This window comes from Oncorhynchus kisutch, linkage group LG17 (genome assembly GCF_002021735.2).
Source record: "Oncorhynchus kisutch isolate 150728-3 linkage group LG17, Okis_V2, whole genome shotgun sequence".
Classification (NCBI taxonomy): Eukaryota; Metazoa; Chordata; class Actinopteri; order Salmoniformes; family Salmonidae; genus Oncorhynchus; species Oncorhynchus kisutch.
The window spans coordinates 26,305,873-26,324,599 of record NC_034190.2 but is presented as its reverse complement, the minus strand read 5'-3'; the positions used below and the strand labels follow the sequence as shown (position 1 = coordinate 26,324,599).

Genomic DNA, 18,727 nt, shown 5'->3' with positions numbered 1-18,727 from the left:
ATTTATGTCAGCCCTCTGATTTACAATGAAGAGCAAGACGTGCCGCTCTGTTCTGGGCCATATGCAGCTTAACTCGGTCTCTCCTTGCAGCACTCGACAGGACAATAAACAAGATAGGACAAAACTAGAGCCTGCAGGACTATGAACTAGGCTTGTGCTAGTTGGTGCTACATTCCAGCGCCATCTTAGAGTGTGTCTTACTAGACCACAGTACAGACTGAGCCAGGCTTAAAGCTGAAGGCTGGTCTGAATTCCACTCTTACTGGCTGTTGAGTTGTACCAGCTGGCAGAGATTCTTATGTAGGTAAATTGATAAGAGCAGCAGCCAAATACGTATTAACACGAGAGTTTAACATCGAACTAGAGTGGGATGCTTTCAAAACTGTTTCAATACAAACATAAGTCCATCAGTCAATGGTAAACACATAATTACCACAGAAACTGCATTTAAAGAGCAGAATAAACAAAACACGTTGGAGAGGACAGGGTTAGGTTACTCTCCCAGAAACAATGACTCATAATTGCTCTCCAGCTGATGACATCACCTGCTGCTGCAAATCATGTAACAGATCCAGGAAGACTGGGTGTGAAATATCCACCCATTCTTAGGTGATGAGTCTTGTGCAACACTCGTTGCACAAGAGGACGATGTATAGGACACACAGCAATCAAAAGCACTTCCTAAGGAACCAGCCAGGAAGCTTTGAATAGCATGAGGTCCCTACACAACCAGTTCACATTGAGCTCTATATAAAAACGCCACACATCTGTTACAGTCGTCTGGCTTATATTGCGGAGGTCACACCAATCTAGTTTATGGGTCACACTTTAGGGCAGAGCCAATTTGCAACTTCATCCTCCGTCCTTCTCTCCCTCATCCCCCTCGATTCTGACTCTTACCAGACACCCTGTCATGCGAAAGAGGGATAAAAGGTAAGTGGAAAGCAACAGATCATATTCACTCAACTGGCAATTTGACAGATTCAAAAAGAGCTAGAGGGAGAGAGAGAGAGAACGCATATCATGCCCTCAGGTAAAAGAACAACTGTCCTCGCTTAGCGGTTTTGGCAGACTAAATTGTTAACATAAAAAATAGATAAAAATCAAATAGATAAAATAATGCTAAAAATAGGATAGAGGTGCAATTCACTGCGGGCAACACAAACTAATAATATTCTAAAAGACTAGAGAGAGATGGCAAAAAGAGAGAGGCAGTCTTCACCTTTTTCTTGATCACCAGCCAGCCTTAGCTCAGACAATACCTGCCAGTCTGCACAGCGAGATAATAAACCCAGAGCATATCGGACTGCTTCTCTCTACCACATCACCGGATTCCTGCCGCTCTGGATCATTACACCGGATCATCGCAGCTAGCTAGCTGCAAACGAGTGGCTACTGTTAGCTAATGCATCTGTCTTCTGAAGTAAGCACCAGTTAGCCTTGAGCTAGCCTCGACCTAGGCCCATATACCAGCTAATTCTAGGGCTACAATACATATTTTGCCAATTAGCCTGGACCCTTTATTGTCGACATGGAGCCCTGCCGATCCATCAAGACTGGACTGCCGACGTGATTGCCCGATGTGGTCTCAACAGGTTATTCTGTTATGATGTCTCCGAAGAACCATCTGCTATTCCCGGCCCGCTAGCTTTCGGGAACGCTGTGTCCCCTGCTCGCCTAGCGTAGTAGTGACTACCCGAACGGCACCCTGACTCACCTATTGCTGCTCTTTTGACCCAATGATCACTCGGCTACACAGCTGATGCCCCCGGGACAGTTTCAATAACACGGTACCTCATTTTGTTTACCTGTCGGCCTTAGCCTTGAACTCCGGTCCTGTATGTACCTAACTGACCTGCTGTGCCCATTCATCAGGATTTACACGTCGTCTTAGCTCTCCTGATCAACACCTGTGATTGCTTTATGCCTCTCACTGTCAATATGCCTTGTCTACTGCCGTCTTGGCTAGGTCTTATTGTTTTATTTCACTGTAGAGCCCTCAGTCCCGCTCAACATGCATTAGATAGCTCTTTTGTCCCACCCCACACACATGCGGAGACCTCACCTGTCTTAATTGGTGACTCCAGAGACTAAACCTCTCTCATCGTCACTCAACGCCTAGGTATACCTCCATTGTACTCAAATCCTACCATACCCTTGTCTGAACATTGTGCCCTGAATCTATTCTACCACGCACAGAAATCTGCTCCTTTTTTTCCACTGCTCACAACGCACTAGACGACCAGTTCTTATAGCCTTTAGCCGTACCCTTATCCTACTCCGCCTCTGTTCCTCAAGGTGATGTAGAGGTTACCCAGGCACTGTAGCCCCAAGTTCCACTCCTATTCTCCAGGCGCTCTCATTTTTGGACTTCTGTAACAGTAAAAGCCTTGTCTTCATGCATGTTAACATCAGAAGCCTCCTCCCTAAGTTTGTTTTATTCACTGCATTAGCACACTCCGCCAACCCTGATGTCCTAGCTGTGTTTGAATCCTGGCTTAGGAAGGCCACCAAAAATTCAAAAATGTCCAACCCAACTACAACATTTTCCACCAAGATAGAACTGCCAAAGGGGGTGGAGTTGCAATCTACTGCAGAGATAGCATGACCGAACTCTGCAGACTATCCAGGTTTGTACCCAAACAGTTCGAGCTTCCACTATTAAAAATCCACCTTTCCAGAAATAAGTCTCTCACTGTTGCCGCTTGTTACAGACCCTCCTCAGCCCCCAGCTGTGCCCTGAACACCATATTTGAATTAATTGTCCCCCATTTAGGTGACCTAAACTGGGATATGCTTAACACCCCGGCCATCCTACAATCTAAACTAGATCGCCTCAATCTCACACAAATGATCAAGGAACCTACAAGGTACAACCCTAAATCCATAAACATGGGCACCTTCATAGATATCATCCGGGTCAACCTGCCCTCTAAATACACCACTGCTGTCTTCAACCAGGATCTCAGCGATCACTGCCTCATTGCCTGTACCCCCCCCCACGCTTCCTAACACACTTCGGCGAGCAGGCCTTTCTAATCGACCTGGCCCGGGTATCCTGGAAGGATATTGACCTCATTCCGTCAGAAGAGGGTGCCTGGTTATTCTTTAAAAGTGCTTATCTCACCAACTTCAATAAGCATGCCCCATTCAAAAATGTTGAACTAAGAACAGATATAGCACATGGTTCACTCCAGACTTGACTGCCCTTGACCAGCACAAAACATAATGTGGTATACTGCATTAGCATTGAATAACCCCAGCAATATGCCACTTTTCAGGGAAGTTTGAAACCAATATACATACACAGGCAGTTAGGAAAGCAAAGGCTAGCTTTTTCAAACAGAAATTTGCATCCTGTAGCACAGACTCCAAAAAGTTCTGGGACTCTAAAGTCCATGGAGAATAAGAGCACCTCCTCTCAGCTGCCCACTGCACTGAGGCTAGGAAACAGTCACCACCGATAAATCTACAATAAACAAGAATTTCAACAAGCATTTTTCTACCGCTGGCCATGCTTTCCACCGGTCTACCCCTACCCCGGCCAACAGCTCTGCAACCCCCACAGCAACTTCCCAAGCCTAACCTACTTCTCCTTCACCCAAATAGCTGATGTTCTGAAAGAGCTGCCAAATCTGGACCCCTACAACTCAGCTGGGCTAGAGAATCTGGAACCTCTTTCTAAAATTACCCGCCAAAATTGTTGCAACCCCTATTACTAGCCTGTTCAACCTCTCTTACGTATAGTGTGAGGTCCCTAAAGATCGGAAAGCTTCCGCAGTCATCCCCCTCTTCAAAAGGGGGACACAATCTAGACCCAAACTGTTACAGAGCTATATACATCCTACCCTGCCTTTCTAAGGTCTTCAAAAGCCAAGTTAACAAACAGATTACCGTCCATTTCAAATCCCACCTTAGCTTCTCCGCTATGCAATCTGGTTTCCGAGCTGGTCATGGGTGCACCTCTGCCATGCTCAAGGTCCTAAACAATATCATAACTGCCATTGATAAAAGATAGTACTGTGCAGCCATCTTCATCAACCTAGCCAAGGCTATCAACTCTGTCAATCACTGCATTCTTATCAGCAGACTCAACAGCCTTGGTTTCTCAAATGACTGCCTCGCCTGGTTCAACAACTACTTCTCAGAAAGAGTTCAGTGTGTCAAATCGGAGGGCCTGTTGTCCGGACCTCTGGCAGTGTCTGGGGGTGCCAGAGAGTTCAATTCTCGGGCCGACTCTTTTCTCTGTATATATCAATGATGTTGCTCTTGCTGCTGCTGATCTCTCTGATCCACATCTACGCAGACGACATCATTCTGTAAACTTCTGGCACTTCTTTGGACACTGTGTTAACAAACCTCCAGACAAGCTTCAATGACATACAACACTCCTTCCGTGGCATCCAACTGCTCTTAAATGCAAGTAAAACTAAATTCATGCAATTCAACAGATCGCTGCCCGCACCCAACCACCCGACTAGCATCACTACTCTGGACGGTTCTGACTTAGAATATGTTGACAACTACAAATACCTAGGTGTCTGGTTAGACTGGAAACTCTCCTTCCAGACTCACATTAAGCTTCTCCAATCTAGAATGGGCTTCCTATTTCGCAACAAAGCCTCCTTCACTTATGCTGCTAAACATACCCTCATAAAACTGAATATCCTACCAATCCTTGACTTCGGTGATGTCATTTACAAAATAGCCTCAAACACTCTACTCAGCAAATTGGATGTAGTCTATCACAGTGCCATCCATTTTGTCACCAAAGCCCCATATACTACCCACCACTGCGACCTGTATGCTCTCGTTGGCTGGCCCTCGCTTCATATTCACCGTCAAACCCACTGGCTCTAGGTCATCTATAAGTACTTGGTAGGTAAAGCCCCGCCTTATCTCAGCTCACTGGTAGAACATGCTCTAGCAGGTATATTTCACTGGTCATCCCCAAAGCCCAAACTTCCTTTGGCCGCCTTTTCTTCCAGTTCTCTGCTGCCAATGACTAGAACGAATTGCAAAAATCACTGAAACTGGAGGCGTATATCTCCCTCTCTAACTTTAAGCATCAGTTGTCAGAGCAGTTTACCGATCACTGTACCTGTACACAGCCCATCTGTAAATTGCCCACCCAACTACCTCATCCCTGTTTTCTTTTCTTTTTTTGCTCCTTTGCACCCAAGTATCTCTAGTTGCAGATCTTCTGCACATCACTCCAGTGTTAATGCTAAATTGTCATTATTTCGCCACTATGGCCTATTTATTGCCACCTCCCTAATCTTACTACATTTGCACAACACTTTATATAGATTTTTCTATTGTGTTATTGACTGTACGTTTGCTTATCCCATGTGTAACTCTGTATTGTTTGTGTGGCACTACTTTGCTTTATTTTGGCCAGGTCGCAGTTGTAAATGAGAACTTCTCTACTGGCCTGCCTGGTTAAGTAAAGGTGAAAAAATAAAAAGGTTGTGTGAGACGGGGCCAAGATTCAGGAGGGGAAGATGGGGTGCTGATATCCCTGTGGCAGGCAGGTGCCAGGTTCATCTCAATTCCACAGAACAGGTTGAGAGAGACAGAAAGAGAGAGAAGCCAGTCAATGCCAGCAAAAACAAACCAGACCATTGAGTTCAGTTGTTTTGGTTGCAGCCTCTAACCCAGGGGTTCTAAAACTTTTTTGCCTACGACCCATTTTGTTATCTGAAAATTCTCACAACAGCAAACATGAAAAAAAAATGTTTTTAATTAACAGCCAATGTTCACTTTTTTGTTTGGGGCTATTGCGGTTAAATGAAAACATTGTAGCAGTATTTCTGATTGTCTTCTCAACTCACCATCACACAGTGATGTAAAGTACTTTTACTTTTAGTTCACCACATTACTAATGAAATTATACTTTTTACTCCATACATTTCTCCAGACACCCAAAAGTACTCTAGATGGAAGGCCGAGTTACTGAGGTGGGTGACTGTTCCAAACAATTTTATTTCCAGTCTGAGTTCTGTTTTTTGAGTTCCCAGTTGTCTTGAACTCATTGAAGTCAGATATTTCCCAGTTTAGAGTTGTTTTGAATGTGGCATTAAGCACAACCCCCACCTGTGGACGTCGGGCCCTCATACCACCCTCATGGAGTTTGTTTCTGACCGTTTGAGCAGACACATGCACATTTGTGGCCTGCTGGAGGTCATTTTGCAGGGCTCTGGCAGTGGTCCTCCTGCTCCTCCTTGCACAAAGGCGGAGGTAGCGGCCCTGCTGCTGGGTTGTTGCCCTCCTACGGCCTCCTCCACGTCTCCTGATGTACTGGCCTGTCTCCTGGTAGCGCCTCCATGCTCTGGACACTACGCTGACAGACACAGCAAACCTTCTTGCCACAGCTCGCATTGATGTGCCATCCTGGATGAGCTGCACTACCTGAGCCACTTGTGTGGGTCTCATGCTACCACTAGAGTGAAAGCACCGCCAGCATTCAAAAGTGACCAAAACATCAGCCAGGAAGCATAGGAACTGAGAAGTGGTCTGTGGTCACCACCTGCAGAACCACTCCTTTATTGGGGGTGTCTTGCTAATTGCCTATAATTTCCACCTGTTGTCTATTCCATTTGCACAACAGCATGTGAAATTTATTGTCAATCAGTGTTGCTTCCTAAGTGGACAGTTTGATTTCACAGAAGTGTGATTGACTTACATTGTGTTGTTTAAGTGTTCCCTTTATTTTTGAGCAGTGTACATTTGATTTGAACATTGTGATGCGCTGATCCCATATCTCCAGATATACTGAACAAAAATATAAAAAATATAAAAATACAAAAACGCAACTTTCAAAGATTGTACTGAAATCAGTAAACTTAAATACATATATTAGGGCCCAACCGGCCTCACAACATTGACCTCAGAAAACCGCTCCCACACACACCACCATACAAGCGGTCTGCAGTTGTGAGGCCGGTTGGACGTACTGCCAAATTCTCTAAAACTTAGTTGGAGACAGCTTATGGTAGAGTATTGAACATTAAATTCTCTGGCAATAGCACTGGTGGATGTTCCTCCAGTCAGCATGCCAATTGGTGCACCTGTGTAACAATCATGCTGTTTAATCAGCTTCTTGATATGCCACACCTCTCAGGTGGCTGGATTATCTTGGCAAAGGAGAAACGCTCTAACAGGGATGTAAACCAATTGGGGCACAAAATGTGAGAGAAATAAGCTTTTTGTGCATTTGAAAAATGTATTTTATTTCAGCTCATGAAACATGCGACCAACACTTTACATGTTGTGTTTATATTTTTGTTGAGTGTACTTTTGCGAACAGGCATGAGCACAGTGGATGTAGTTTACAATCAAAGTTACCTGCTGCAGTATACCGGAGGCATGTGCTCAGCTCTTTTGCCACCATTTGCTCTCAGTGGCAAAGGGAAGCATATTCACGGCCTGCCCGCCGTAGATGGAGCCCCATTTGTGCAAAAGCCCACCATTCGATCCCATATGGAATCTGTTCTTCGTCAATATAGCCATGGAGAACACTTAACATCCCCTGTGCAGTTTCATGCTCGGGAATCATGAGACAGAGAATATGTCCTGGTGAATATTATCCCCCAACACGTATAGCGAACAAAATGCAATGCATGGGCTAGAGGTCGACCGATTATGATTTTTCAATGACCATACCGATTGGAGGACCAAAAAAAGCAGATACCAAATTAATATATATGACAATTACAACAATACTGAATGAACACTTATTTGAACTTTATATAATAAAATCAATTAAGCCTAAAATAAATTATGAAAATGTTCAATTTGGTTTAAATAATGCAAAAACAGTGTTGGAGAAGTAAAAATGCAATATGTGCCACGTAAGAAAGCTAACTTAAGTTCCTTGCTCAGAACATGAACATATGCAAGCTGGTGGTTCCTTTAGACATGAGTCCGCAATATTCCCAGTTAAGAAGTTTAAGGTTGTAGTTATAGGAATTATAGCACCATTTCTCTCTATACCTTTGACTATTGGATGTTCTTATAGGCACTATAGTATTGCCAGCCTAATCTTGGGAGTTGATAGACTTGAAGTCATAAACAGCGCTGTGCTTCAAGCTAAGAGCGGTTGTTTGAATGCATACGAGCCTGCTGCTGCCTACCACGGCTCAGTCAGACTGCTCTATCAAATCATATACTTAATTATAATAAAACACAGAAATACGAGCCTTTGGTCATACAGTGGGGCAAAAAAGTATTTACTCAGCCACCAATTGTGCAAGTTCTCCCACTTAAAAAGATGAGGCCTGTAATTTTCATCATATGTACACTTCAACTATGACAGACAAAATGAGAATTTAAAAAATCCAGAAAATCACATTGTAGGATTTTAATGAATTTATTTTGCAAAATATGGTGGAAAATAAGTATTTGGTCACCTACAAACAAGCAAGATTTCTGGCTCTCACAGACCTGTAACAACTTCTTTAAGAGGCTCCTCTGTCCTCTACTCGTTACCTCTATTAATGGCACCCGTTTGAACTTGTCATCAGTATAAAAGACACCTTCCACAACCTCAAACAGTCACACTCCACGCAAGATCTCACCCCGTGGGTCAAAATTATCACAAGAACGGTGAGCAAAAATCCCAGAACCACACGGGGGGGACCTAGTGAATGACCTGCAGAGAGCTGGGACCAAAGTAACAAAGCCTACCATCAGTAACACACTACGCCGCCAGGGACTCAAATCCTGCAGTGCCAGACGTGTTCCCCTGCTTAAACCAGTACATGTCCAGGCCCGTCTGAAGTTTGCTAGAGAGCATTTGGATGATCCAGAAGAAGATTGGGAGAATGGTTTCATCTGACCATATGACAAAATAGAACTTTTTGGTAAAAACTCAACTCGTCATGTTTGGAGGACAAAGAATGCTGAGTTGCATCCAAAGAACACCATACCTACTGTGAAGCATGGGGGTGGAAACATCATGCTTTGGGTCTGTTTTTCTGAAAAGGGACCAGGACGACTGATCCGTGTAAAGGAAAGAATGAATGGGGCCATGTATCGTGAGATTTTGAGTGAAAACCTCCTTCCATCAGCAAGGGCATTGAAGATGAAACGTGGCTGGGTCTTTCAGCATGACAATGATCCCAAACACACCGCCCGGACAACGAAGGAGTGGCTTCGTAAGAAGTATTTCAAGGTCCTGGAGTGGCCTAGCCAGTCTCCAGATCTCAACCCCATAGAAAATCTTTGGAGGGCGTTGAAAGTCCGTGTTGCCCAGCAACAGCCCCAAAACATCACTGCATGGAGGAATGGGCCAAAATACTAGCAACAGTGTGTGAAAACCTTACCGAAAACATTTGACCTCTCATTGCCAACAAAGGGTATATAACAAAGTATTGAGATAAACTTTTGTTATTGACCAAATACTTATTTTCCACCATAATTTGCAAATAAATTCATTAAAAAAGATTTTCTGGATTTCTTTCTCATTTTATCTGTCATAGTTGAAGTGTACCTATGATGAAAATTACAGGCCACTCTCATCTTTTTAAGTGGGAGAACTTGCACAATTGGTGTCTGACTAAATACTTTTTTTGCCCCACTGTATATATGGTCAAATCCGGAAACTATGATTTCGAAAAAACAAAACGTTTATTCTTTCAGTGAAATACGGAACCGTTCCATATTTTATCAAATGGGTGGCACCCATAAGTCTAAACATTACATTGCACAACCTTCAATGTTATGTCATAATTATGTACAATTCTGGCAAGTTAATTACGGTCTTTGTTAGGAATGAATGGCCTTTCAACAGTTGGCAACGAGCCAGGCGGGCCAGGCTTATACCCTGACTCTGCTTACACTGAACGCAAGAGAAGTGACAATTCCCTAGTTAATATTGCCTGCTTACATTAATTTCTTTTAACTACATACAGTGCCTTGCGAAAGTATTCGGCCCCCTTGAACTTTGCGACCTTTTGCCACATTTCAGGCTTCAAACAAAGATTTAAAACTGTATTTTTTTGTGAAGAATCAACAAGTGGGACACAATCATGAAGTGGAACGACATTTATTGGATATTTCAAACTTTTTTAACAAATCAAAAACTGAAAAATTGGGAGTGCAAAATTATTCAGCCCCCTTAAGTTAATACTTTGTAGCGCCACCTTTTGCTGCGATTACAGCTGTTAGTCGCTTGGGGTATGTCTCTATCAGTTTTGCACATCGAGAGACTGACATTTTTTCCCATTCCTCCTTGCAAAACAGCTCGAGCTCAGTGAGGTTGGATGGAGAGCATTTGTGAACAGCAGTTTTCAGTTCTTTCCACAGATTCTCGATTGGATTCAGGTCTGGACTTTGACTTGGCCATTCTAACACCTGGATATGTTTATTTTTGAACCATTCCATTGTAGATTTTGCTTTATGTTTTGGATCATTGTCTTGTTGGAAGACAAATCTCCGTCCCAGTCTCAGGTCTTTTGCAGACTCCATCAGGTTTTCTTCCAGAATGGTCCTGTATTTGGCTCCATCCATCTTCCCATCAATTTTAACCATCTTCCCTGTCCCTGCTGAAGAAAAGCAGGCCCAAACCATGATGCTGCCACCACCATGTTTGACAGTGGGGATGGTGTTCAGGGTGATGAGCTGTGTTGCTTTTACGCCAAACATAACGTTTTGCATTGTTGCCAAAAAGTTCAATTTTGGTTTCATCTGACCAGAGCACCTTCTTCCACATGTTTGGTGTGTCTCCCAGGTGGCTTGTGGCAAACTTTAAACAACACTTTTTATGGATATCTTTAAGAAATGGCTTTCTTCTTGCCACTCTTCCATAAAGGCCAGATTTGTGCAATTAACGACTGATTGTTGTCCTCTGGACAGAGTCTCCCACCTCAGCTGTAGATCTCTGCAGTTCATCCAGAGTGATCATGGGCCTCTTGGCTGCATCTCTGATCAGTCTTCTCCTTGTATGAGCTGAAAGTTTAGAGGGACGGCTAGGTCTTGGTAGATTTGCAGTGGTCTGATACTCCTTCCATTTCAATATTATCGCTTGCACAGTGCTCCTTGGGATGTTTAAAGTTTGGGAAATCTTTTTGTATCCAAATCCGGCTTTAAACTTCTTCACAACAGTATCTCGGACCTGCCTGGTGTGTTCCTTGTTCTTCATGATGCTCTCTGCGCTTTTAATGGACCTCTGAGACTATCACAGTGCAGGTGCATTTATACGGAGACTTGATTACACACAGGTGGATTGTATTTATCATCATTAGTCATTTAGGTCAACATTGGATCATTCAGAGATCCTCACTGAACTTCTGGAGAGAGTTTGCTGCACTGAAAGTAAAGGGGCTGAATAATTTTGCACGCCCAATTTTTCAGTTTTTGATTTGTTAAAAAAGTTTGAAATATCCAATAAATGGTCGTTCCACTTCATGATTGTGTTGATTCTTCACAAAAAAATACAGTTTTATATCTTCATGTTTGAAGCCTGAAATGTGGCAAAAGGTCGCAAAGTTCAAGGGGGCCGAATACTTTCGCAAGGCACTGTATATGCAGGTTTAAAAAAAAGATATACTTGTGTATTGATTTTAAGAAAGGCATTGATGTTTATGGTTAGGTACATTATTGCAACGATTGTGCTTTTTTCACGAATGTGCTTGTTCAATCACCCGGTTGGCAAAATTGAAGTAGGCTGTGATTCGATGATCAATTAACAGACACCGCATTGATTATATGCAATGAGGAACAAGCTAGTTAACCTAGTAATATCATCAACCATGTGTAGTTAACTAGTGATTATGTGAAGATTGATTGTTTTTTATAAGATAAGTTTAATGCTAGCTAGCAACTTACCTTGACTCCTTGCAGCCACAAGGTTCTTTTGATGCTGCACTCGCATAACAAGTGGTCAGCCTGCTACAGTCTCCTTGTGGATTGCAATGTAATTGGCCATAACTGGCCTTTACGGATTGTTATGAAAACTTGAAAATCGGCCCTAATTAGATCGGCCATGCCGCCCATTTGAAAAGCATAATATGGGGAGTTTGAGTCGTTCAGGCAGAGTTTCCTCTTGACTGCTAGCAATACCATAAATTCATATTTTAACAGTGATATCTGACAACGGTATTGAGTTTCTGTGCCTATGCCTCCCCACATATTGTTTTCACAATATCAATTGCGGCCAGTAATATCAAATACTGCAAAAGTGTGTGGTTTCATGGTGTAGTGGGCCGAGCCATTCACTGTGGGAATTATTCAAGTGCGGCTTTTTCCCCATGATCTAAGCACTCTCTGGTTGAATTTGATATTTTAATCATTTTCATTTAGATTTAAGGTTGATAATACATGTAGAGAACAGAAATGCAGAGCAATGCAGTTCCCTACAGTACGTCTTCTTGAGGTTAGTCTAGAGTAAATGTATCAGCAGCAGAGCTCAGAACATATTTCATTTGGGTACAGACAGTTCCATACTTTATCATGGTCACCAGAACTGGCCGTACCAACTGAACACCAGCAATCACCATGCCAAGTCACTATACTAATAGCTTAGCTACACTGTATTCTACATGAAATCATTTGGGATTAAGTCTAAGCCTTCGTTTACGTTTCTGTGAATGATACCTCATTCAAATGAGTGCTCCTTTTTATGTCCCTTTAAATTCAGAACAATGTTGTCAGGTGCAGGTATTTGTATGAGAAGTGCAGGTATTTGTATGAGAAGGGGACAGGGAGGGGTGGTGGGTAGTGAATCTTCCCTCCGTCAAACACACTGGCCTCACAGCTGCTCCTCACACTATATCCTAGACAGACAGACTAAACAGGTGCTGGGAGGGGAGGAATAGGGGGTTGTCTTTCTCTTGGTGTTGGTGGCAAGGCGACCATGTTATAATAAAATACGACAACGTGAGAAGAGAAGGCAGTTATCCGAGTACAGCAGAGATGGAGAATAAAGGTGACGCCACAGTCAGATAACCCTAGACCGACAGGGCCCCCCGCCACACAGAGACCGACAGGGCCCCCCGCCACACAGAGACCGACAGGGCACCCCGCCACACAGAGACCGACAGGGCACCCCGCCACACAGAGACCGACAGGGCACCCGCTACACCTATCAGCACACACACTTCTTGTTTGAACAGATATCTGTGACAATATTGTCAAGGGCAATGCACCCATTGTTTCCCGGCTTTAAAATCCACCTGCTGCCATTACTGTGTTAACATGACAAGCCGAGAGAAGCAGTAAGAGCCGCTAGAGTAGCAGTAATACTGAAGGGTCCATACGGTAAATGACCCATACCAATGCCATGACACGAGTCAACAGCTTCTGACACCTACATGGGGTAACATAGGAATAGAATGGAATTCCAACTTTATGGCTATAAGCGTAGCACTGTGGTGGTATACTATGCATGCATACAGTGGAAGTATGCACAGGAGAGTACTGTACTTAAGAAATACATAAACTACCGTTCAAAAGATTCATTCATTAAATAGTACTCGCAAAACACCAGTCTCAACGTCAACAGTGAAGAGGCGACTCCGGAATGCTGGCCTTCTAGGCAGAGTTCCTCTGTCCAATGTCTGGTCTTTTGCCCATCAAAATCTTTTATTTTTATTGGCCAGTCTGAGAAATTGCTTTTTCTTTGCAACTCTGCATAGAAGGCCAGCATCCCGGGGTCGCCTCTTCACTATTGACGTTGAGACTGGTGTTTTGCGGGTACTATTTAATGAAGCTGCCAGTTGAAGACTTGTGGGGAGTCTGTTTCTCAAACTAGATACTAATTGCACAACTCGTGCACAGTTGTGCACCGGGGCCACCTACTCCTCTTTCTATTTTGGTTAAGCTCAGTTTGCGCTGTTCTGTGAAGGGAGTAGTACACAGCGTTGTACGAGATCTTCAGTTTTGGCAATTTCTCACATGGAATAGCCTTCATTTATCAGAACAAGAATAGACTGAAGAGTTTCAGAACAAAGTTGAGCCTGTAATCGAAACCACAAATGCTGATGCTCCAGATACTCAACTAGTCTAAAGAAGGCCAGTTTTATTGCTTCTTTTATCAGGACAACAGTTTTCAGCTGTGCTAACATAATTGCATAAGGGTTTTCTAAAAATCAATTAGCTTTATAAAATGATAAACTTGGATTAGCTAACACAATGTGCCATTGGAACACAGGAGTGACGGTTGCTGATAATGGGCCTCTGTACGCCTATGTAGATATTCCATTTTTTTTTTATCAGACGTTTAGTCATTTACAACATTAACAATGTCTACAGTGTATTTCTGATCAAATGTTATTTTAAAATGGACAAAAAGTGCTTTTCTTTAAAAAACAAGGACATTTTTAAGTGACCCCAAACTTTTGAACGGTAGTGTATATATGTATGTACTGCACTGTATGAGTCACCATGTGTTACAAGTTTATTGTATGCAATAACTTCCTGACATTCATAACATTACCAACTCAGTTTAAAGTATGCAATTCCTGCTAGGCCTACACTACATTAACATTCCCCAAGGGGCTCCAATATATAAAAACACATGTACTTTTTTTTATTTAACTAGGAAAGTCAGTTAAGAACAAATTCATATTTACAATGACGGCGTGCCCCAGCCAAGCCCTAACCCGGAGGACTCTGGGCCAACTGTGTGCCGCCCTATGGGACTCTGACTCACGGCGCCACTCGGGAGCCCAAATCTGTATACATTGTACAAATAAAATAGCCAAACCAAGGCATACAATTCCTTTACTTTTTTAAAGAGTTCGAAGTGCACAACAAAACAATGCCAACGTATAAAAGTCCACAACATCACACTAGGGCCATATAAAATATTATATCACGGTATTTAAATAAATTGGACAGTGTGACGGTATTTAAAAAGAAAAAAGAAAAATATTTTTTTATATATAATACATTTTTTACAATTGCTTTATGAGTAGTGAGAGACCCTAGGGTGGCAACATTTACATTCTAAGTGATTTCAATGAGTCTCTCCATTCTGATTGTTTTATACTGTTCAATTCAACCAAAACATATTTCAGCACTTTTATCATTTCCGCATTTCCTGCACTCCATTGCAGTGGTGAAAAAAGTACCCAAAGTGTCATACTTGAGTAAAAATAAAGCTACGTTAATAGAAAATGACTCAAGTACAAGTGAAAGTCACCCAGTAAAATACTACTTGAGTAAAAGTATTTGGTTTTAAATATACTTAAGTATCAAAAGTAAAAGTACAAATTCCTAATATTAAGCAAACCAGGTGGCATTTTCTTGTTTTTGTATTTAAAGACTCAGACATAATTTACGAAGGAAGCATGTGTTTTTTGTGAGTCCCCCAGATCAGAGGCAGTAGATGACCAGGGATGTTCTTGACAAGTGCGTGAATTGGACCATTTTCCTGTCTTGCTAAGCATTCAAAATGTAACGAGTACTTTTAGGTGTCAAGGAAAATATGAAGTAAAAAGTACAGTATTTTTTTTTTAAGAATGCAGATACCAGAAAAAAAACTTAAGTCGTACTTTTAAGTATTTGTACACCACTGCTCAATTGAGATAATTTCCACACTGCCACGTAGCTGCACGATATGGGCAAATAATCTAGGACTTATTTTTAACCAAATGTTGCAATTGTGATTTGACTTGGGAATTAGAGCAAAACTGTTGGAATCATGGAAACAGAATGACTATTGTAATTCTATAGCTAGAACATAATAGTGGACACTTTGAATACAGTGTTGTTTGAAATGACAAATTCAAATGCCCGGGAGGAGATATTGTGACAGGGTAGGAACGAAAGTGTTGATAAGTGTTTCCTAGGGAACCCTATAATCTCTGGCTACATTTAATGTTCTCTTAGCTACTTCATGTAGCGAACATATTCTTGCTTCACATAACCCTCTTTGATTTCCTCTCTGTTGCACAAACATGCCAATTTAGGTCTACACCATCACTGGTATTATCAGGCTGTATTAGCTAGCTACATTTGCTCTTACTCAGTACATGTATAAGTTAGCTAGCTATTAACATTAGCGGCTAACAATCAGCGACTAAAGATTTAGGGCAACTTGCTAAGAAAAGACAAACTAATAGTGTCATTATAGGAGGCTAGTGGATTTATATTAAGCAGCAAAGTGAAAACAGCATCGTCGTCATCAACATTGTTGCATGTGGGCTCCCGAGTGGCACAGAGGTCTAAGACACTGCATCTCAATGCAAGAGCACGTCTGGGACCTATTGGATCGGAGGGTGAGGGCTAGGGCCATTCCCCCCAGAAATATCTGGGAACTTGCAGGTGCCTTGGTGGAAGAATGGGGTAACATCTCACAAAGAACTGGCAAATCTGGTGCAGTCCATGAGGAGGAGATGCACTGTAGTACTTAATGCAGCTGGTTGCCACAGATACTGACTGTTACTTTTGATTTTGACCCCCCCTTTTGTTCAGGGACACATTATTCTATTTCTGTTAGTCACATGTCTGTGGAACTTGTTCAGTTTTTCTCAGTTGTTGAATCTTATGTTAATACAAATATTTACATGTTAAGTTTGCTGAAAATAAATGCAGTTGACAGTGAGAGGACGTAAAAATAAAACAACTGAGTTTATATTGTCATATCGCCCAGGCCTAATGCAGACTGAACACAAGTGTCTCGTGGTTCAGGATCATCAAACACGCTCCTTGAGTGACAAGGGGCGTGGCTAGGTCTGTGTGGAAAGTGGCACAGAGAGAAAGAGCAGAGAGAGATGACTCAAGTGGCGAAGTAAACTATACAAATTGACATTACACATGGCGTGTCACATTTAACAAACCAAACATTCAAATACCGGTATAGAAGGTAAAGTAAAAACCCAACCCGGTTCCTGCATCAATACCGGGATATAGTAAAATACAGTATACCGCCCAGCCCCACGTCACACAGCAAACACTGACTGGCCAGGCCATGTAGTGCGGTTCACTTTTTTACGAAGCAAATAAACCTATGGGGGGGGATAAATGAGTTGGATTAGAAACTCACAATACAAGCACAATAAACTTGAGCTCAAGAAGTAGCGGGATAATGAGATGACTTTATTGTCCACAGAAATTAGCATGCTGCTTCATCCCAACGACAATGAGACAATCTCAGATGAGCCACCACCCCACCATAGGTCTACACGGTACAGAGATCCAGATAACTGGGCCTAATTCCAACTGTAATGTGTTCTTCTCACCGACTACAACTCACAATCCAAGCCTAATAAATTAGACTGGAGCTCAACTATACCGCCATCAAGCAGGGACTGGAGATCGCTCTCTACATACAGTTTACAGAGGAACAGTCTAAATCCAACAGTTATGTGTTCTGCCCTTTCAGTCATAGCAGCAAAAACAGGTTTCGGTTTCTGTGTGAATTAGAGAGGAACAATGGTGGCTTTAGGCAAACTGTACAACCCCACAAGAAGAGATGGAATCCTGACACACACACTCGAGATGGCAGCTGGTGCCTTGCACTCCCAGCTCCACTGTTTTTAATAAAAGATTCCATGTTCCAGCATAAAAAAAAAGGGGTGAGGGAGAGATGGAGAGTGAGGGAAAAAAAGAGGAGTTTAGACAGCAGAGAGGTCGGTGTGGTTGGTGTAGTTTAGACAGCAGAGAGGTCGGTGAGGTTGGTGTAGTTTAGACAGCAGAGAGGTCGGTGTGGTTGGTGTAGTTTAGACAGCAGAGAGGTGTAGTTGGTGTAGTTTAGACAGCAGAGAGGTGTAGTTGGTGTAGTTTAGACAGCAGAGAGGTGTAGTTGGTGTAGTTTAGACAGCAGAGAGGTGTAGTTGGTGTAGTTTAGACAGCAGAGTGGTCGTGTAATTGGTGTAGTTTAGACAGCAGAGTGGTCGTGTAATTGGTGTAGTTTAGACAGCAGAGAGGTCGGTGTGGTTGGTGTAGTTTAGACAGCAGAGAGGTCGGTGAGGTTGGTGTAGTTTAGACAGCAGAGAGGTCGGTGTGGTTGGTGTAGTTTAGACAGCAGAGAGGTGTAGTTGGTGTAGTTTAGACAGCAGAGAGGTGTAGTTGGTGTAGTTTAGACAGCAGAGAGGTGTAGTTGGTGTAGTTTAGACAGCAGAGAGGTGTAGTTGGTGTAGTTTAGACAGCAGAGTGGTCGTGTAATTGGTGTAGTTTAGACAGCAGAGAGGTCGGTGAGGTTGGTGTAGTTTAGACAGCAGAGAGGTCGTGTAATTGGTGTAGTTTAGACAGCAGAGAGGTCGGTGTGGTTGGTGTAGTTTAGACAGCAGAGAGGTCGGTGAGGTTGGTGTAGTTTAGACAGCAGAGAGGTCGGTGAGGTTGGTGTAGTTTAGACAGCAGAGAGGTCGGTGTGGTTGGTGTAGTTTAGACAGCAGAGAGGTCGGTGAGGTTGGTGTAGTTTAGACAGCAGAGAGGTCGGTGTGGTTGGTGTAGTTTAGACAGCAGAGAGGTCGGTGAGGTTGGTGTAGTTTAGACAGCAGAGAGGTGTAGTTGGTGTAGTTTAGACAGCAGAAAGGTGTAGTTGGTGTAGTTTAGACAGCAGAGAGGTGTAGTTGGTGTAGTTTAGACAGCAGAGAGGTGTAGTTGGTGTAGTTTAGACAGCAGAGAGGTGTAGTTGGTGTAGTTTAGACAGCAGAGAGGTGTAGTTGGTGTAGTTTAGACAGCAGAGAGGTGTAGTTGGTGTAGTTTAGACAGCAGAGTGGTCGGTGAGGTTTGTGTATTACGCAATCACCACATTCCAGCATCCATTCCCTCACACCTG

The 18,727-nt window shown here is 42.9% G+C and overlaps 1 protein-coding gene across 5 annotated transcripts in view; it reads right to left on the bottom strand.

Annotated features, from left to right (window-relative positions):
- Positions 1 to 18,727, bottom strand: part of LOC109907397 (phosphatase and actin regulator 4A) — a 54,457-nt gene that overhangs the window by 15,879 nt on the left and 19,851 nt on the right. The window lies entirely within an intron of this gene.